Source organism: Polyergus mexicanus, unplaced genomic scaffold, assembly GCF_030449975.1.
Source record: "Polyergus mexicanus isolate NDT 795.1 unplaced genomic scaffold, iyPolMexi1.0 SCAF_15, whole genome shotgun sequence".
Taxonomy (NCBI): Eukaryota; Metazoa; Arthropoda; class Insecta; order Hymenoptera; family Formicidae; genus Polyergus; species Polyergus mexicanus.
In genome coordinates this window covers 4,512,908-4,536,372 of record NW_027223335.1, presented here as the reverse complement: position 1 = coordinate 4,536,372, position 23,465 = coordinate 4,512,908, and the positions used below count along the sequence as shown (strand labels likewise).

The following is a 23,465-nucleotide window of genomic DNA, read 5'->3' as shown; positions in this document are numbered from 1 at the left end:
TAATTTGCAAATGTTTTTCGATGATATTTAATAACTATTATTTTAATAAATATTTTTAAAAGTTTTCAAATCAATAAACCTCACATTTTAAAAGAAATTTATTCTGAAATCATATATGGCAATATAAATCATAGATATATGATAAATATAACAATATAGCGTATGTATCATCATTTTTTGAAAATTTACGATCTATAATTAATAATTGCTGTTATGACTTAAAAGGCTTCAGTCTTGGGATAGATATTATATAAGTAATTTTCTCTCTACAGATATTGCGTCATGTATTTTGTAATAAATTAATGTTGATGTAACATAATTTATTCTCTTAATTGATAATAGCATACGTACAGCAGACTGCGCAATAACATTATACGTAAACTGTTTAATCGAGTATAAGATTTGCAATATCTCAATTATTGGGATGCCAACCGCATAGCAGTTAATCATATCGAAAATATCATCCAGCGCGCGTTTTAATACATTTTAACTTGGCGATATGTAACTGCTGATATTGTACTGATATAGTACTATACGTTATCAATTCGATATAGAAACTTGACGATCTAAGGGACCCAATGACCAAAGAATCAAAATTCTAAATTTATTTCGGTATTTTCAATCTACATGTTTATTCAATCAAAGATTATTTGACAAATTTCGGATTAATTTTTTTAGCTCAATTTTTATCGAAAATTATAACATTGATCAAAATTCTACAAATATTTATTACTAAGAAATGAAATTTCTTCGTAAAATCAAATGATTTAAATATCTTTATAGAAAAAAAAAAAGAGAGAGAGAAAGAAAGATTATAGTTTTATTATTTATCAAATTCACAGCAAACATCTGCAATTTCCAATATTAAATGTCTATTTAATAGTTAATTAATCTTTCGATTAAGTTTAAACCAAAATAAGAAGAAAACGATTATATAATCGATTACAGTGCGAAGAATCTTTGATTGGAAAAAAACGCAACAGTTTCGCAATATTTTGTATCGTCACGTCGCGTTATATAAAAAAGAGCACTCTCATCTCGCTTTTGTCATTAAATAACAAACGTCGGTTGCTACGAATATGCGATCGTGAGCCATTAATATTCTCGCACTATTACGCCGCTTTTATCGTGCACATGGAACTTATTTAAATGCCGAGCTCACCTATATGGTAAAACACAAAATGAATCGTCATTGCTGTCAACCATTAATTATGATAATTTAATTAGCATATCTTTTCACGGAATGCCAATTCACTGATCGTGTCTATTACTTACTTCTGAGTCTGTTTGTGTTTTTCGAATCAATTTCGAGCATTAACGATCGGCGCGATCAAAATTATCTGTTGTCGAATTAATGCGCACTTTCGGCGCACCCGCTTTACGGAGAAGGCGACGGGGACGGAGTGAGTTTTAATGAACGATTAACCCGGCGTTACGCAACAAAATTAATTATCTGCCGATAAATGCCTTCCACAGGAGGGTGTATTAATGATCGCGATAAACCCGCGTGGCAGAAAACACGCTACAGATATGCAGTACAGATTGCAGATTATTTCAGGCCGCTAAACAAACGGGCCCGCGAGTATTAGATTGATACATGGCCGCTTCATAATGCCCAATAGATTTAAAATACGGAAATAGATAAGCGAAACATTTTACGTTCTTTCAAAAAATCAATAAATGTAGATTAAAGATAATAAAATATAAAATAATTAATATATTGCGGTATCGTTAATATAATTTACAATTTTTTTATTCCTTATAATAGAATTTTCCAATTTTCGAATTCATTGCGTAAACGTGACCGACTTCTTTCAAAAAAAAAAAAAAAAAAAAAAAAATCAAATTGGCATTTTCTTAACAAAAATATTTTAAAAGAGCATATATACAGACGTATGTATATATATATATATATATATATATAATTACATGTTTATTAATATCGATTACCGAAGTAGAAATTTTTTTTGGAAGCAAAATTGTTTTGCGTAAATATGTTATGTTGTCAGCTGTTATAAAGATACGATAATCCAGCGTCACGAAAACCGTGATAATTATACAAACGTGATCACAATATGGAACCAACAAATCGTGTAATTAATTAGCTTTTCAGTTGCGAAATAAATTATATAATACAGTAAACGCGAAAATAAACCTAACTTAATATTAAATAAAAAGATGAAGAATAATGATTTACTTTAATGATAATTTTTGCTTGTTAAGAGAATTATATATCGATCAAAAATCGCTAACATAAATTGCAAATTTGTTTATGATAACGCGCGTTCGTTAATCCTTTTAACTTTAATTACATCTCATTCAAGATTAACGAGTAAAAAATCTTGTTTGCTAACTGCGTTATCAATGCGGCCATTTCGTGGTTATTGAAATGCAACGCGCATTTTATTCATACTATTTCAGTCGTTCGTTTATACAAAATATGAATACCTGACTTTATACGATAATATAACTTTTACAGTATTTATAATTACTTTATTTGCAATAATTATTAAAAATAATAAAATCAAGATATATTGTATTTATATGTAATTAATAGACACATTTATCTCTTTAATTTCTGATTGTTCGTTATTCATAAGATGCAATTACGTAAAAATATCTTTTAATATAAATTAAGTATTATGAACTTGAACTATTGTAATTCCAACCTAACCTTATTGAATTATACATGAATACAATGAGAATGCATGTGAAGTCTTATGCAATGTAAATAATTATGCTCTAAAGAATCAATATTATTTGTCCTCTCTTTCATCACTAACGGTATAACAACACGTCAATTGAAAACATTCCTATAAACCTAACGATCCTAAAAACTATAAAAATAAAAATTTATTATTGTTTTGTCTAAAATTTAAAATTTATAGCGTTTTATTATTAATTGAAAATATCGAAATATTATTTATTGTATATATATATAAATTATGTAATTTTAATTTTGTCACATCTTTGCCAAGGTATATTTCATTTAAAAAATTATAACAAATTTAGTTAATATTTTCTTTATCTCTCTCTTTTCCTCTTATGATTTTGTAAATATAATGCTTACATATATTATGAGATATTTAAATATAATATTGCTAGTAAAATTACGTAAGCAATTTAAGAAAATTTAGTATATATAAATGCACTTTCTTAAAGAAAGTTACTCTCTTATGAAATAAACATATTTTGTGTCATCTTCAGCGTTCCGATAATCATTGAATTTAATTATAAAATAATGCAAATAACCGGTCTCTACTTTAGAATTTTAACGGTTAATATCGAAATCGCGTAAGACAAGAAATACGATTTATTATAATTATCTTAATTTTAAGTGGACATTACTTTCGATAATATGAATAAAATGCAATTTATAGAATAATGTTTTATGTTAGATAGTAAAGTGTGCATAAATATGTGCATCACGCAATACAATATAGGGTTAACGTCCGCGCAATTAAGCTTGATGGAATATTGCGAGTGCAATGAATCACTAGTAACATTATACAGAATATGTACGCGCGTGCTCATCGTCAGCCGAAAAATCACGACAATAGAAAAAAGCAAAATCATAATGCTAGGTTCACCTAACGTCAATATTATACGCTGCGGATAATGGCGGATTCATTTATCAGCTGCCGACAGTTTAATCGCCGGGGCTGAATTAACGTTAACTTCAACATACTATCGAATCGATCTTAACGTTAATTAATATCTCTATGACAGTGAAAGAAAGAGATAGAAAGGAGCATCGGAACCAAGTTGGCGAAACGTAGCGGCAACGCGAGCCGGTGTTAGTTAATCCTAAACCGGTTACAAATGCGTTACCGGTCATCGCGGTATCTTTGGCTTACTAATTGGATGGATAAGAGACAAATAAATATATCTCGTTGAGAGAATGCGGTGGGCGTTCGTGTAGACTAATTTACGAAAGATCGAAGAATATGAAAATTTTTTTATATTTTACTTATTTTCTTTGAAATCACTATTAGTTAAGAAAGATTATTAAAATTTTGTTAAAAATTATTATTTTGTAAAATGTCCAAAAGAAAATTAAATCTGCAGCAGAGCTATAATTATTAAATTGCTTTCACATTATTTGTAACAGCACATTAATAATTTGTGATGCATTCAGAAAAGATAATAAATTGATTATATAATATTTTCATTGAAAATAAATCTCGAGGACATATTTATAAATAAATTTCATGCTATAACGTATACTTATTCACAGAGATAAGAAAGTTATTATTAAGCAGTAAAGAGATTTATTGAATCACAAGTGCGTGCTTTACACTATATAACTGTTCCAACATCCCGAAATGCAATCTCGGATTAAACTCCGGTATTATCGTGAACTTTTACGCGCTTCGATTATCCCGCTCATCATTAACCCGAAAATGAGCTACTCCAGGAAGTCGTTGCGCCCACTGCGAACACGTTCGATTCTCTCTCTCTCTCACCCTATCTTTCTTTCTCTCTATCATACCATTTATGTGACATAATGTCACACCGTAATTTCGCGTAATTTATTTGACGGCGAAGACATTTGCTAAATTGTCGTTCGCGTCGCCACTTAAGTGAGCGCAAAGTGGTAGCCTGTGTAGCTGACCGTAGGTGGCCGTGACATAATACGAAAACACGACTGTGTCGTAAACTTTCTATTATTATTGTTTGCCGTAAAGCTCCCTTATCGTTTCTGCAAAATGCTCCACTTGATTGCCGCATCGAATATTTCTGCCTCTCCCTCCGTCCCTCGTTTAGATAATACTTGCTCGTTAGCGCGGCGTTATCGGATTATATCGGAAATTATGTTGCTCTGATAAAACGACGTAAAGCTTTCATTTTTATTTATTAAGAAAACTGAATTTATCATCATATTCTGACTTTGCATGTTGTAAGAACCGGTTAAAACTTCAATCGCCAATTATTTTGAATTATTATGTAAACATAGCTTATATAAGCAGAATCCATATCAATAACAATTCTTGACATATTCCTATTTACTAACGCAATTTTACGCTAAATGCGCTCCGTCTGATATGGAATATTAATGGTCAAAAAATATGATAATCATACGACAATTATATTTAGCGCAAGAAATGCGCAGTGAGAATGAGAGCATCTTCCTCGCGTTTCTGCGCCACTGCATTTTCAGCTACATGCTCAAACAACCATAGTCATTTTGTGATTTTCAAAAAGGCAGAAAACGGGGAGCCACTTCATCGAGATTGAATGGTCGACTGTAATAAAACGTCTCCGCTTGAAAAGAGATCGCGACTTTATCCAGCATTGTAAGGTCGGAGTTTCTTTCGAAAAACATCCTACACTTGACGATGATTTCTCTCGTACACCAAAAATAGAATGATCGTACACTATGAAGATATTAACACCGCACTTCTCAATGATATTGTTAGAGAGGAAGAAAGAGATGCGCGCGGGAAAAAGTCTGCTATGGTAGAGCAGTCGACCGAAATGACTTTATATCTCCATGACGTACCATATCTCCAAGTTAATCTCGAGGGAAAATAGATTGACTGCGTATCCTTTCAAGAATATTTTCTTTAGTATTTTGATATATCTTGTATGTTATATAGCTATTAAAAATTCTTTCTTTATTTACAATTGTTAGACACGTTAAGAAGACACGTCCAACGTGTATACTGTATCGTATTACATATTTTTTAATATAAATAAAAATGAGAATTTGTCTATCTACTTGTCTATATTTTATTATCCCGTAATGTGAAAATAGACAGACTAATTTTCATCAGACTTGGAAAATTGTTTTAAAATAATAGACAAATTTTTCACGACATACATATTTAATAAAAGATATCAGATATATCTGCTGTAAAAATGTGTAAGCGACTATCGTCTAACATTGCTAGTAATTACGCGGAAAAAATGCTGGAGAAATGATGGTCCGGTTTGTGATTTCGCGGAGCACACGCATCACCGAACAAAAGGACGATGAAATTAAAAGTTTTTTTAAGAAAAATTTGTAATTACCCAGGCGGCTGGCCTCGCGCTAGGTTTACTCGTTTCCTCGTTTTTCACAGATAATGTCGGCCACCGCCAAGCCATTTTCCCTGTACGCTGTGCCAGCCCTTACCGGAGATGGTTGAAGGCGGGTCGCTCGTGCAGGACGCTTATATCTGATTGTCCCGCGGGGCTGCTGTAATTAAACTCAAACCAAAATTGCCGGACCAGCCCAGCAAAAGTTCTGTCCACTAGCTCTCCCCGGACGCAACCGGGTCTAATGACTACACGTAACGGTTATATGTACTTTCGCGTACAATAAACCGTCATTCTTATTAATTTTCTCTTATTTTCAAATTATTTAATTTTATTTTCTAAATCAATATTTGTTGGAGTTATATTCTATGTTAAGAAACCTGATTGCAATAATAGTCTGAGTAAATTTATTTTATTCTTGAGCGAAATTATTAATTTCACCCTATTATTGAAATTATATTCTGTTGAGTTAAAAGTTCTCTTGTCAAAATGTTTCAATGTTGGATATTAAAACGGAAATCAATTTTCAACTCGTTAGAAAATCTATGGTTAAAAAATACAATTCGAGGTTAAATTACATAAATAAAATGGAACAAAAATCTTCTCGTTTTTATTTGTTTAAGCGTCTGTATACTTGTGTTAATACTCGAATAGCCAAAAGTAAAGAAAGCAGAATAAGCTTTGCACAAGCGCAAGGTGCGTGTCTACTCTTAAGAAAAACTTCATCAAAACTTGGCGCGCCGTTTCTGCCGTTCAAGTGCCTTTTGTTCTCGCGATCATGATGCGCGAAAACTTATAAAGAGGGAAACCGAGGATAATGTAAGATCGAATCCAGCATGGCCACCGTAAGGCAAAAGCGGACAAAACTATCCCCGCGCGTCGTTCTACAATAATTAACGCCATTATAGCATTTAATTGCCGCAAGTGCCAAGACCACCCTTCGCTCCTACCGCCATCTTGTTTTTCATTTTCCCTGCTTTCCACCCCCGTTTCACGTCCCATGCTGCAAGGCTCAATGCTGCAAGCGCAAAATGGTGGTTAATCCCGTCGTGGGCGTGCGCTTAAATTCTATTTAAATCCGACTCTAACCAAACTCGACTTGTTCGAGGAAGTAGAAATATCTCATCCCATAAAAATATATATGGTAAATTATTATTTTTATATATAAATATTACACGCGAGAAAGAAAATTAACTGACACGTGTGTGATTTTATTTTAAGCTATATTAACCTTCCAAGACAGAGATAAATCAAAGAAATTAAAAATCACGTCGGTATAAATACAAATTTGATAAAAGAGAGAGAAAGAGATGAATATGTCAAGTTTATCAATATTTACATATATTACATGCTTGCGTATTTTACTATCTATTAGGTAAAATATAGATTTAGTTTTATTTTTCGATTGTTTTCCTATTTTCATAAAACTTTTATTTTTTTTATTTAATTTTACGCTCTCTAAAAAGAGGCAGGTAACTTCTCTATTATAATCAGAGATTGCGTGGATGTTATAATTCAAATAGATAACGCGTAGAATAAGTGAGCTCCGGAAGCAGATCATTAGTGCCATAATGGTGCAGTAAAGATAGGATCCACAATTCTCGGAATACTTTCGTATCATCCATATAATATTATTTTGTCGTATCAAAATATTTTGTTAATAAACTGAATTTTTTTTATATACGGTTTTTATATATGGTGTCTCCTTATTCTTAAGACAATTTTTCTCTCAAAATTTGAATTGTTTATATCAAAAATAAAATAGAATAAAATGTGTTTGCGAAATAACAAATTTTTGCGCATAACTATCCATATCCATGTTTTAAGTTTAACATTAAATGTTGATACAGATTAATTATAAAATTTGTAATAATGTAATGTTTCGTGCGATTCATAAATCGAGCGTAAGCACGAATAAAATTTTCTTTGTCGTAATCTTCTTCTTGCAGCGCACTTATGCAGTGAGAGACAATGCAGCACATAAATATTTCACTGCTTCTCATATGTTAAGCAGTATCGTGCAAGAGAGCACGCATAAAGCAAAGTTAATGATATCGGAGAAGCGCAGAGCTGAACGGAAATGAATATCGTTTTACGATTCTACGGACAAAGTTTAATTTGTGAGAAAACTACACGGTTTCATTAAATCTGCATATTTAAATTTGTATGCATTTTTACGTTCGTATCTGAAAGAATTACACAGCAATTTTTAAAATCGAAAATAAAAAATTTTGAAAAAACTATAAATTCTTTATCAATCTTGCGAATTACATATGTATAGAGATTAAAGAAACCAGTACGCTTTCTCTCTCTCTCTCTCTCTCTCTCTCTCTCTCTCTCTTTCTCTCTCGCCATCAAGAGCTTTAGAAGGCAAAAGATTTTACTTTTCGCAAGCATAATCTCATATCGACTTCTTCTGGATCAATGACATTTCCCGGCGTGGAATCGAATCTGTTAGGCTGGAAGAGACCGATCGTTCCTCGCATCATTTGTCATCGTATCCCGTCGTAGCCTCCATCAGTGAACAGGGAAGGAAAGAGAAGAGAACCGCGGATGCGAGAGGGGAAAGGGGAAAGAGGGATACGACCCGGGGCACGTGCTCGACGGCGTTAAAACGATGTATCGGTGGGTGATCTAAAATCATTGGACAATAACGAGCTAACTGGATAACTAGCGGGGCTCTCTTATCTGCGCGCGCGATAAGCGCCTCGCGCGGGAGACTCTCCCCGACCTTCGTCATATTACATTAGCGCCTATAGAATAATATATCCCGGGGGCCGTACCCTCGTAAACGGGCTCGCTTACCCCTCGAGCTATACGACTATATTCACATGGTAATGCGAGACCCAGGCGCGATATCTCGCGCAACGAGGGTGAAGTGTTATTAACAATTTGGGGTATCGAGAATCGCCCGACGCGGCGGAGCGGAGCGTCGGCCCGACGTAGGTGAGACGCTGATTTCGACCGGGAAAACGACCGCTTTCATCCTTCCACCCTTGGTAAACGACTGTCGAGATCTGGACGAACGATACGGTCAAGCGGCCCGATTTCTTTGGTGCGAGAATTCTGTGTACGTAACGACGCGAGGAATTACGCGCGACGTGTTTACTGCAACCGCGAATAATTGTTGTAAACGACGCGATTTTATAAATATTGTTGCGGTTGCTATTTTCCATACATCCTGTACAAATAATACCAAGATATTTTTACACCTATCACATCCAAAACTTGCCAAGTAGAATATTATTAAACTGTCAACAATATTCAAAACTTATCGAAATAAATATAAGTTACAATTTTTAATATTATTATAGTACAAAAAAAAAGAAGAAAAGAGAGATATATATTACAATTATAAATAGAATTGCAATCTTGGTAAAAAATAATCGGGACAAATAAAAAACAGTTTCAAAGTGGCCCAATATAGCTCCATCCCATTGGGCCGTAAGGCCGGTGGGAGATATCGAGTTAAGGAGCGTATAAACCGACCATTAGTATGGCTCGGCCACTGTCCATTGTTTCGTTGTTTGCTGAAACAATTGGCAGGCACCAGCCGGTGTTCGGTCGTCTCGTTAGCGCTGCGCCTCCAAGGAGCACAGAGGACAGCATTGTCCGTCGCTCTCCACTCGCCAGGGTGGTTAACATCCGCGGAAAAATTCTAACGAGCTCTCCCGCGTTCTCTCTCTCTCTCTCTCTCTCTCTTTTCTTCCTTTCATCTTTTCCCTTATCATCACATGTTTACCAAATTCTTTTTTCTTCCCTCTATTTTCTTGATATCTTTGAACCGCGTATTTAATATCTTGTATCATAGTTTTCTCAATTTGCGCGTACAATCACACAATATAGCGAGAATTTCAGCATTAATTCGTTTCTTACCTATACAACCATATTTTCATATTATTATTATTATGTTGATTTTCTCAGAGTTCAACTTTTGATTGCAAATTCCATTCCAATAGTATGAATATTTAATACATCGACATGCAACTTTTATACATATTAATTTATATTGATTTAGTAGAATTTACATATATATTAAAAATAGTTTTAATTTCATATGCAACAATTGTTTGTAACAATGACGCGTGCAACATGACGCTTTGTTGCATATTATTTGCGTTTCGTGCAACGCGTTTTTGTCATCTCACTAATAGCACCCGCACGTTTAACATCTTCGCGATGAATCTCGTGAGGACGCAACGTAGCCGCAGCGGCAATTACATCGGTTCTCGAGTTTCGTCTTTTGAAAAGCTCGACGCCGCGCCGCCTTTGGTGGCCGCTGCTGACTCCGGTCAACGGAAGGTGAGAATTAACGACGACCGCTAAAGGCGATACCGTTTCCGTCGCGCCTCGCTGCGGAGGAACAGCAAGCGCGATTCATCGACCGCCGAGAGTTTTGTGAGAACGAACGAAACATTTGCCGGATTCTTGGGAGTCAAACCGAGCAAAGTTTCGCTTAAGGGAGATCGCGTCGATATTATAAATCTATTTATGCAAATATCAAAGAGATTTTGTCTAATTGTTGATTCGATAAAGCATCGAGCGAAGATGCGACGATCGCATCTCCTTTTTATATATCAAATATATACATATATTTTGAAATATAATTAAATTTTTTTTTTTTATATCTAGAGTTAAATAAAAAATTTAAGTAATAAATTTATGTTTATATAGACAAAAAAACTCTACTAACTGAATTTATTTTCATTCGTATGTCAGTATGAGTAAATTGCATTCCCACTCTTCTTTCCTTCACTCACTAAATCACAAGCCGCTATAAATACTCGATTAATATTCCGCATCGTCGATCTCGTTATATTCCTTTCAAACTGGCAATCATACATTTAATGTTCTATTCGATTATCTCGCTATTGCGACTTCAATTATTGAAGAAAATTACGACACAATCTATTCATTCGTTACTCATTTTATACAAATTTTACGCGAGATTACTGGAAAAGATTAACGCAACAACGTACTATACCTTCACAAAGATTAAAATTAAAGATTATTCTTTTTTTTCAACGCACGATATTCAATATCGATTTTGTGATAAAAATTTAATATATATATATATATTATATTCTGCTCATAGTAATATATCATATCTCTCTCTCCTGTATTATATTCTAATATTTGATATGGCTACTTTGCCCTTATCGTCGCTTCCTTCCTATTTTCTATTCCAAATTGGCCTTTACCGCCAAACATTCCCCAAGCAAGTATCGAAAAACGTCGTTGTTAACCAATGGTCGAAGAGGGAAGGGGAGGGCAACGGGAACGCAAACGTCCGGAGAAGCACGTAGGGGTTGGCGAGGGATCGAAAAGCAGAGAAAGGGCGAGGTTAGAAATAGGAGCTAACCGAGCGTGAGAGATTAACCCCTCTAACAGCGGCCGCCCAGTATATCAAGGTCCCGTGATAAAACGCCGCCGGCCTCTGGCTGCGTGTTGCCACCCCTAACAGTCTCTATTGACTACCAGAATCCAATATATTCTACTCCAACGGCGGAGAAAACCGACTAGGAGGCGCCGGAATTTCATACATCTTCTTTTGGCGATCCATCGCTTTGGGGTGAGACCAACCCCCGAACAAACCCTCATCTCCTCTCCCCACCCCCCCCCGCCCCGCGCCTATCTACCGATACACATCCCCTACCTTCCCCTCTTCGCGGCAACTATCGAGGTTCTCACGGATACTACGATAACGGCGCGATCGCTCGGGATTGAACTCGTTCACCCTCGAATCGAAAACCCAGCACACGATCGCCGCTGTATCGGCACTTGCATTTATTTTGCTGCTGGCGGGCGGTGAAGTCGACAAGGGTGAGGGACGATAGTGGTGGCGAGAAAAGTGGCTCGTAAACGGGCGCGCATGCGGATCTATCGAAGGAACGATTTTATTAATTGAGGCCGCACGTAGCGAAGTAATCGAACAGAGCGCACCGAGTGTATAATCGAAAGTATCAACGAGGATTAAAAGTAATGCGAGGATCTTGTTAGAGCGGAATATTATTCGAGTATTTATCGCGGCTTGGGAATAATTTTATGTAAAAAAAAGAGATAATATTTTCATATATTCTTAAAACTTTTCAGTTTCCGCGCGATAAAAATTCAATCATAAAATTCTTATTATACGCACGTATTAAATTATAAGAATATGTATTTGCGTATTCATATTTTTTTTCAACTTTGGAAACAAAATTTATCCCTTTTTCACAAGTAAATATATGAAATTATAAATATTGTAAATAATTATATTGTACGTGTTCGTCGATGTTTGCATTAGAGCTTAATTGAGTAAAAATCCATTGCTAAACATCGGTAATTGCACATGTCGCGGATATCAAATAGCGACGAACGAGCAGAAGTGTCAAATGACTAATACAGCCCCAGGAATCAGTGGATATCAGAGAGTGTAAACGTAGCGATGAAAGAGGAGCAACGAGGGATGATCCACTCCGCTCCCTAATGCCTAAACACCCTAATAGCTCAGTAAACAGCGGAACCGGCCGCGCATGCTTTGAAGTCGACGCGATTTCGAATTTTCGAAAAGATCCAAGCGGAAACGCTAGGCCGCGTTTGACTTGTAAGCGGATAACGTTGAGTCAATGGCTTATTGTTTCGGAGGGATCGTGGATCGGAACAGTTCGAGGGTTATCGATGGGATTGTGTTTGCCCAGTTGGACCAATAAACGACCTTCCTTCCCGACACCGAAACCGTAGCTCCGTTTTCGGAATTTCCGCAGCGGTATGGTCACGATGAAAGCTACAAGCTTCGAATCTACTAAATTATCGAGCTAATGCTAAATTGATTATAATTATTAATAAACATTCGATAAGAATAATCCCGAATAAAATTAAATTTTAGAAAATTCTAATTATACGATATAGTACGCAAGTAAGTAAAGTAAAAACTTAGTAGCGATAAAAATTTGGAACCAATGTCGCTGTGAGAAGTGAGGAGTGATAAAAGAATGTGAAAAGAAAGAAAAATCGCTCGTAATGGATGCCAAACGAGATTCGGAAGACATTTCGTTCGATTTCAAGACGCAGATTCGATTATCTCGAATTCGCTATTATCCTTCTTTCGTACTTGCGATTTGTAGCTGTTCCACCGTCAGTTTTATTTCTTTGTATTATAACGATGAAATCTTTGGCAAATTAGACAACACTTAATCTTTTACATATAATATCAGAGAATAAGCTACTATTTATTCATATTTCTTCTTCATTGTTATCGATAGATTGTTAATTATTAGATGAAAAGATTTATAAAGCATTTCTCACGTTCCACGTTTTTCCATAAAAATCAAGGGAAACTGGCATCATAGAAATGGCAACAGTTTCAAACTCTATAATAAGATTCTATTGGAAAATTCTGTACGGTAAGAGTAAGACAAGAGAATTAGCTGGCGATTCGCGACGTAATACCGGCACTCGAAACGTGCTTTGCTCGGGAAAGGTGATCGGAGGGCGAAATAAAGGGCGGTTATATCCCAGGGGCCGGCAGGTAACGCAGAAGCATAGAACAGATAAAGGACATTTTATCTCGGAAAATAACGCCCCGTAGAGCGTGAGTTTGCTCCTCCCAACCCTCTTTTACCACCCCTTCTCACTCTCCCGTGCTTTCTCTTTCCCTCCCTCCCTCCCTCCCTCTCTCCCTCTCCCTTCGCTTCCCTCGCTCGTTTTTTTTTTATCCCGAGCATTCGCGTTATCCGCATCGAATCTTTCAATAAAAAATTTTGTAGCCCCGCGGAGTCAGCGCCATTTTGTGAGTTTAAATGGAAATCCAGCCGGGAGAGTGGCAGGGGGTGGCGACCGGGAGGACGGCGAGCACTCTTAGCATGCAAATTAAAGTGCTGCCATTTGAATGCGAATAAAACGTCCCCGAGAACGGAGAGCAATGTAGAAAAAGAGGGCGGAGAGCAGAGGATGGGAAAAAGAGAGAGAGAGAGAGAGTGACAGGAAAATTCGGAGGGAGAGCGAACGGAAAGCCGGGCTTGACAGATCGCGCGACAGAAGTGCTTACGCGGTCGAAGAGGAAATTTCGAAAAGAATTTCTCTTTCGTCCCTCTCGCCCGTCGAGCTACACCCCGTAACGAATACTAGATTTGCGAGCTATCCTTACCACAAAATTTCTTTTAGCTTATCCCGAAAACCTTCAATTTATTTAGATTTTTATGCGAGTAATTTATATAAACAACTTTATATGTGTTATACTTGCCCATGATTTGTTATGATAGTCATTATAATATATATCTTTTATTCAGTCGATTAAATCTTTCGTCATCATAAGAGTACAATTAAAACTTGTAAGTTATTTCGCAGACAAGCTGATAAAATGTCATGCAACATTCATATAATCAAGTATATTAAAAGTGAAAGGAGATACAGGGAGAGCAATTTAAATGAGACGCATAATCTGTTTCGTCACAAATCACGGCTACATGTCCGTGCTGTCTTATTCGAACCTTCCTTCATTCTAAGGGTATAAGGAAAGCCGCCTTTCTCGCTTTGGTTATTACTCGAAGGAGCTCTTTTAGCAACGCGGTCCGTCGACGCGACAGTTATGAAATTTCTTTAGAATTATTTCGCTCGCCTAATGCCGTCCCATGGAAGTTCTTCGTCGCGGTAGAATAAGAAATAATATTTTCTCTTACGGGGAAAGGGAATGGGTATCTCTACCATCCTGGCCACCGCGGTATGGTATAACTAGACAGTCTTCGCGGGATTTACTACGGCTTTATGAAAACCATCGTGAAAAGTCTTAATTGCCGGAGAAGAGCCCGGAGAAATTATACGTTTTAAAAAAGCTTGACTTTTGCGAAAGATCTTTGATACTTGCAGATATATAAAATATTGTATATCGTGTTCAAAATACAAATACTTAAAATAAAAATATTAACATTAAAAACTATGCCAAATGTACTAAATTAATTTCTTCGCATTTATATATCATAGTTTATATCTTATTTAAAAACGCCGAAGCACAAAAATCTATTTCAAAAATATTTATATATTCTATTAAAGAAGTTCGTACAAAGAGAAATTTAAATTTAATGTTAATTAAAATTTAAACGACAAAATTATAGGACAGGTTGAACGATGAAAAATATAGTCTAATATTCATCCAAAATTTTTATAAGAATGACTTTCATTGTCGAATTCTTGTTCCAAGTATTTTCAAGAGAAGAGCATTTTCTCTCCGTGCTTTATAAAAGCTGCGAAGAGTTAAACTTTAGCATCTAACTTCTAACTTATGGATATAGAACTTGATGATTATGATTTATATATATGCCTGATATTATAAAAACTTGTTGGCCGCATAATTCTTATTAAGGATTCTCTTTTGACAACAACTTTGATATTATTGGTTTTATTTAAACGTTTTTGCATTCTTTCTGTTAAATTCTAATGCAAAACAAGGCGAGATTTTTACCGAAATTTTCATAAATTCAATTTCAGTTTCTATCAATTCTCAATTTAATTCTAGAGATTTTAATTATTTATATGTAAGAACGTTTTTTATAAAACTAAATACCTCGAGGATAAAACATCGAACTAAATGTTTTTTGAAATAATATGTCATACAAATAATTTTGAATAATATTTTTACATATCTTTTAAAACAGCTGCGTCATTTTTCTTGAAGAAAAAATATCAGATAATTTCTGTTCAATTAGCTCCAATAAAAATTTTGTTTTTGCAAACGTAAAAAGAATCTACGTAAATGTGTCAATAATAATTTTATCATTAAACGCTTAATTCTTTCCATTACTTTATTCTGATTCTCCGGCGAAACGAATATAGTTCGCCGAGTATAAAACCAATCATTCGGGCTGTTTGAACCCAATCAGTACAGAGGTTGAAAAGGTCTGAAAAGGAGATCGCCTGATTCGACAAAGAGACGCGAATAAATGAGACGCTTCGATATTGTACCAATGAATAAAGAATCAGAGCAAACGAGAAAGAGACCGAGCGGACGAAGTTGGAGAAGTGCGGCGGGAAATAGAGATGAACAAAATAAATAAGGAAGAAGAAAAGGTGAGGGGGAAGGGGAGACGTTCAGGGAACCAGCTAGCGAGAAAGAGAACGGCGGATTTGAATATTGATTCGTTTTATTTAAATTCCGTGCTCTTATCGCCGGTCGGATATCTTCCGCTGGAATTGGACGCGATAACGAAAGGCGAAATATGGCGTCGGATCGAGCGAATAGGCTGGATTGGCGCGAGGACTCGCACTCGTCGAGAGAAAGGCCATTTCGGACGAAAACGTTGAGAGAAAGGGGGGAAGCGTAGGACAGAAGGGAAATGCAAAGGTAAACGAATGGAATTTATAAAACGATTTTTCTTCCTTCTTAAGCGTTCGCCCGCGCTCCATCACTTTCCGTCTTTCATAGCGTGCTCGAAATCGGCACAAAGACGAGATATTCCCGCGGGACTTACTTTAAAATACATTCGCGCATTCGTCGAATCCTCGCGAAGGAACAGGTGTACTGCAAGGGGGAAAAGAGGGTCTCTAGAATGTTGTTTCACTTTTTCATTTATCGTATCTTTTTCGTATTCTATAGTGCCGGCGAATGTATATCTGTATCTAAAAATGTTTTCGATATAGAATTAATTTAAACATTATTTTTTTAATTAAATAATTAAATCTCTTTAATAATTAAATCTAAGAATTAATTGACGATTTTAAATTAATTAAAAAAGACATGTATTTGGAGAGCTGCTTAGAATCATTTAAGTTTAAAGTCGATAAATAACATTCTTTTTTAAATTGAATCAGTGAAAATATTATTGATAAAAGTAGCGTCACGAGATTTAACAAAAAATCATATCTCATCTTTAGAGAAAACACTCACATTTTGCTTTTCTGTTTAATCATATATATTTGCAAGATGTATTTTTAAAGCTGTTTTTATTTATTTTTGAATTGCTATTTTTGGAGAGAAATTTCCATACATATATTTAGAATGAAATATACTATAACTATATTATATAATTATATATATATGTATAATTAATATTTAGAATGACATAATTTAAAATTATATATATATATATTTTTATACTTAAGATGTGATAAATGAAGAAAATGAAGAAAACTCTTAATAAAATTCAGATATTTTTAAGCAAATAAATATCGTTATTAATATAATATATATATAAATTTATCTCATGTGTGTACGCATATATATAATATTATAATATAAAATAAAGATACATTTTAAAATATCACTAATTAAAACAGCTATCATTAATTAATTCTTTTAATAAGATTCGACTGATTTGCTATATTTATAACTGAAATCACATCGGTAACTATTTATTATGTTTCAACGATATAATACACTAATTCCGTTTAAAAGAATATACGTATAACAAGAGCGTACAAAACTCACCATAATGCTATCTAATGCGATGAGAAAAAATCTGATCCATATTTATCCTATGAAATTCCATAAAGAGTACCTGTGAGATTCCCACTTGTGAAATTCCATCGCGAGTCCATGCCTGTAAAAAAAAGAACAAAAATATCTAGATTTATATTTTTTAATATGAAACCAATCTCTTAATCCGGAAATACTCTTTACATTTTTAACCAACGAAAGATTCTAAAAACGATGCGACACATTAATGAAAAGAAAGAACAGGGTATATATTGAAATATATTGATTTTTACTTAAAGATCAATTAAATTAATGGCAAATAACTGGCTTAATTAGTATGTCGCAGCAATCATCTGTCAATCTTTGCTGCCCGACAATAAATCAATCATCGCAACGTCATTATTTTAATAAACGCCAATACGACACGATACTAATTATTACGAAATTTAAACAAACATTAACACGACGCGATGCAACGTTACAGAGATCGATTATACACATCGAAGAACTCACGAGGTTAAGATTAGACGCACTTACGTTCCGATCGTAAACGCACATCGCTCGCTTCAACACTCTCGATACACGTTCGCACACAATTGACACAATATTCGTTGTTAACGACAAGGAAATGCGAGAAATATATCGCGATCTCGGAAACGTTGCCGAATGTGAACGCGTGACGTTGCTTACAAGCGCGCCCTCCCTCTTCACGCGGTTACTAGTTGTAACTAGATAGAAAAACTGAGAAAGCGCGATATTAAAGATAAGTACACGTACAGTACATGCTAGTGCATCCAATGAAAATTTGCTAGCGCGCCTATCGTATGACGATTCCCTGGGCGTACCGATTGGTCATTGAATATAGAGTATCTAGACTTTCGAAAGTTTCTCGCAATATATCAGCCAATCACTACGTTCCATAAATTCTTGATTAAAACGATGAAATTTTGTCTAAATCTTACCAAGTAGCCAATTTCTTTTCACACACACACGCTTTTGACAAATACAAACGCCCAAAGACAAACTGATTTATTTAATTAATTGACGAAAGACGAAGATGAGATCGCGATTATATAATATAATATATTATAAAAATATATAATAATTAACGCATGATAAATGAATTTACTTACAAATTAATACATCATCCTTCGTCCATGACTCACTCGGGACACGAACGCGAATCGATCGAAAAAACTAATTGATTTTCGATCATTAAACGAGATCGATTAACGGTACGATTATTGTCCCCGACGTATATTCCTCACACTCGTTCACACGCGACGTTCATTTTCCACTCGACAATAAGACGCTAATGATAATGGAATTGTATCGAGATCGGATTCATGACTCGACGCGTTAAATATTAATCGTATATATCGAAAAAGATACACGAGATTAGAGATATTTATAATATATATTTTCGAAGATCGTACGTCATATTATTTCCGGAACTTTCGACACTCGTTCACGAGCGAGTTCTCTGGTGTAAATGACGCGAGAAATCTCCATCTCGGCTCCCGCGACGTATACGTGATACGTGATTGAAGGCGGTCACAGAACTGACTAACACGTCATACTCTCTAGCGTCGGTGTGTTTACATTACACAAAGAGATCAACTGAAGATCAAAACAGTACGAAGCAATGTGTTATGATACGGATAAAAAGATACGTAGTGTAAATACATGCTATGAATAGTTTACTACACGCTCGACGATTTTCGCAACAATTCTAATATTTAAAGTTATAATATTTAAAGTGTATCTAGAGTTTTGAAAGTTTTTCCTCGTGTATCAGCGTGGTATATCGTCCGATATGAAGCTTGTCGTACGACGAATAAGATACGAAACACACATTTACACGTGCTTTATCTCGCAAGGATATTTTTAATCGAGAAAATAAAATTTTATTTACATTTCATATACATTTTATATATATATTATATATATAGTTTTATACAAACTATATAAGCATATATAAATAAATATAATATTATAATATTAAATTTAATATAAATATAAATAATAAATATATATATATATATATATATATATTTATTATTTATATTTATATTAAATTTAATATTATAATATTATATTTATTTATATATGCTTATATAGTTTAATCTATAATCGAAAGCTAAAGAGATTAAAAATTAAAATTTAACTAATCAGAACAAAAGCAACTAGATTTCTCTCTTCTGATTGGTCAATTTTTAATCTTCGATGTATAGTACGGACTTTGCAACCACCTTCGATCATCGCGTCAAACAGAGGTCACTCGGTGTCTTTCGCACGAATGTCGATAACGATTCCTGCGAGCGATCGAGTATCAGTGGTGCTGAAGCGAGTGACGTGCGATCGTCGGTGCGTATCATAGGTATAATAATGATATCGTAAACCGTATGATTATAGCTGCTTCTTTACGATATTCGATTAATCAGTATATATATATATATATATATATATATACACGACGTGTTTATTAGTATCGCATCGTGTCCTTTGTCGAAAGTGTAAGACCGACATTACATTCGTCGCACGACAAATTTTTGAAGCATGTTGATTGGCTGGAAAAAAGAAATGTCTCGAGTCTCTAAAAATTTTGTATTTTAGCTAATCAATGCGCATAAAAAGTTCATCGTACTACAAATATAATATCGGCCTAACGAGTGTCAAGAATATAGAAAGATTGCAAAGCGTGAGAATTAGGCCGAAGAGTATGCGTAGTACCTAGATGCGCGAAAGAAAGCGATCGCGTGAAATCGGGCGCGAGTACCTACAGTGCTACCACGTTCTTTATCTCGCGGCTATCTTCGCCCTCTTCGTCTCCGCGTAACGGTCGTTCGTTCGGCAGTGATCGAGGTCGTTGCGTGTTTGTCGCGTCTTTTGCTCGTCGCGGGCGAACGAGTGTCGAAAGTACCGGGACGAGTGACGGGCGATGGTCGGTGCGTATGACAAGTGTGTCTATTCGCGATTTGCCTCGTCTCTCGATTAATGTAACCCCGTCCTTTTCGTCGGGCTTGCATCCGTTGAAATAATGACGTCGCCATTGTGGACTTGCGTCGAGCCAGCAATAAGATCGTCCGATCATTATGGCGACGTATTAATAAAGCCGTGCGTTAGACTCGCGCTTATGGTATTCTGTTAATCACGGTACACACGTGTACCGTGTTTATTAGCGTCGAGTTTAACGAGTATCGAGAGTGTAGAAAAATTCCGGCAATACGTATAAAGTTCGTGAAAATAGCGGGAGCATGGGCAGTGTAAAAATGTCGAGAATATCGGGCTGTGAAAATAACGGGATCATCGGGAGCGTCAAATATATGTTGCTTATATGTCCGATCGGGAGTGTCGTATAAGTGCGAATAATAGACGATCCTATAATTACCGGCCTAATTAATCCGACCCGCGATTATAATAGAGTGTAATATTCGAATCGTACTTTTACGTGACTGAACGAGGAGAGTGAAAAAGTCTGCCAAAGGAAGAAAAGAGAAGAATGCGACGACAGGAACAGCAGGAGGGACACGAAGATAAAAACGGCAACGGCAACGGCTGGTGAGTAAGATTATTCATTTTAATAGAGTCTAAACGTGAGTGTGTGCGTTGTGTACGTGTGTATATATATTATTATATTTTCCGCACACACACACACACACACATATATTATACGCGGATATTGTTATCGTTGTGTATAGCGATATGATAATTAAACAGATATCTCTCATCGGGTTGTTTTTTGCGAATTAATTAAATTAAATTATTTTTGAAGATAATTTGTAAAAGTATTTAGGGGCAAATGTTTATTGAAGTTTTCATTATTTATATATTTCGAAGTAAAGAAATTAGATTCGTTTGTGAAAAAATTATCCGTTGTAAATTTTCGATTAATCTTCGAGTTTTATTTTCTTTTTCTTTAAATATTATTAAAAATTACATTATATAAAAATATTTTTATTAAAATTTATAAAACATGCCAATATATATATATAATGCATTGTAATAATTTTTTTAATTAATTTTATAAAGCAGAGAATAATATAAAAATAATAGAGCTTAACTTATTAAAGTACTAAACGTTACAATAATGTGTATTGCATAATAATAATCTATGTAATTAATTTATAAATGAAAAAAAATCAATATATTTATATGTTGTCGTAGTAATGATGCATGCACAAAATTATCATTGATACAATTATACGAAAAACGAGGCGACAATTTTTCTTGTTTCAATTTTAGATACAATTTTAATTTCAACGTCTCTAAATACGCGTGAAATATATGAATTAAAAAAAAAAAAAAAAATTGAAAAAAATTTGTAAAGTTGTCTTTACATTGAAATATTTATATGTATATATTCAATATTATTTATATGTGTTTGTAATGTATATTATTTATATATGTATTTTATATAATATTTACAATATTGTTTCTCTGAACGCAATACACTGATTTTTAAAAGTTAACATAAATCTTATCCGGCGATTTTAAAGAATATATACAGATCCGCAAATAAAACAGGGTAACCCTCGTGCTTTTCGCACGTTACGAAAATCTAAGGTTCTCGATATATCGATAACCACGCAGCCTCTATCTCGCAGCGTACATTTCGCGCGAAACAAAAGCCATTGTTTGACGCAAGTACACCACCCGTCTACGTACGTATTCGCGGATTTACATGGGCGCAGCACCGCGCGCTTACCTTCCCGATACACGTGAGCTTGCGGGAGGATAAAAGCGCTCAGTCGCAGGGAAATCCACCGGGGTGTGTGTCCCGGGGATAAGTCCCGCATCGGCGTGTATCCCGCAGGATGACCATAGTCCGATCCGCCAACCGATCGGAATATCAGAATACGCGTTTGCACAGGAATCGGCGAATTACGCTAAAACGCGCCGTGGCATATCGAAATTCGTCCTGTATCGCTCTCGATAGATTTCCCCGGAAGCTATTAAAGTATCACAGTCGCTCGGTTTACGGTCATTGTTGAACGCTGTCGGCCTCTCCGCGTGTTTTGAGCAAGAAAGATCGATCGATCGATCGATCTCGAAATCGAGGGGAACGGGTGGTCCCAGCTTCTCTCGCCGTTGCCAAAATATTGATGATTTCCCGGTTGATCGATGACCGTAAATCTCCATAGTTTTTTGCGGTATGCTTTATTGCAACAGTAACAAAATTAAACACGATCTTTGATTTAATATCAACGGATAAAAGGGTATCGTTCGTAAATTCAAGCACGAGAGAATTTACCGAGATGTTTTATTTCAAAGAATTTTCTATTTTATTTTCGTTCAATTAAAAATTATACAAGGATAAATTATTGAATAATAATTATCTTTTCACGTAGATCGAAATTTATCGCGAACTGAATAGAAAATATAACGATTATTCGGTTTCTTTAACAATAAGCGAGCGTAGAAAAATAATGACACTAACTTGTATCTCAATTAGTAATTATTATGATCATTGATCGATGAATGATCGACGATGAATCACAAAAGCGATCACAAACAAGAAAATGCGCGTAGTGTGTTAAACGCGATCGGCTATAAGCTACGCGCGGCATGTAAAGGGTCGAAAAAGGGTGTCGGTTGAGTCGGTTCTCGCGTCGGATGATCGATAGGACTAATAACGACGTCCTTCTCCCCCTTCCCCCTCCCCCACCTCTTTCCCTCGACTGCCTCTCATCTCTTGTGCCGTCCGAGAGAGGAGCTGCCGCGCGAAGCAGCGACCGATAAAACACCACCGGAGACGGAATATTTTAACCCCCGGATTAATAGGCCTGTAAACGACGCAATGATTTTCATAAATATTCATGGGCCGCCGATGCGAAACGCGTGCGTGATTTATGGTCTTTAATTTTCGCACGGCGACACGCGCACGTAACCGAATTTACCGCGGGACATTGCTCGTCGGTTGTGTTGTGACGCTGAATCTCTCTATTTGGGGTTCCTTAATGATTGCGCAAAAACGGGAGAGAGAGAGAGAGAGAGATCTACGGCATTTCATATTTGAAACGATCATTATTTTATCGAATAATCTCTTAACGAG

General features: G+C 35.4%; 1 long non-coding RNA gene across 1 annotated transcript in view; it reads left to right on the top strand.

Moving 5' to 3' along the window:
- The first annotated feature begins 20,431 nt into the window (after nucleotides 1-20,431).
- Nucleotides 20,432-23,465, top strand: part of LOC138939663 (uncharacterized) — a 173,246-nt gene continuing 170,212 nt past the window's right edge. The window contains exon 1 of the long non-coding RNA XR_011447881.1: nucleotides 20,432-20,971. This is a non-coding gene — a long non-coding RNA (uncharacterized lncRNA). The remainder of the gene's footprint in view (nucleotides 20,972-23,465) is intronic.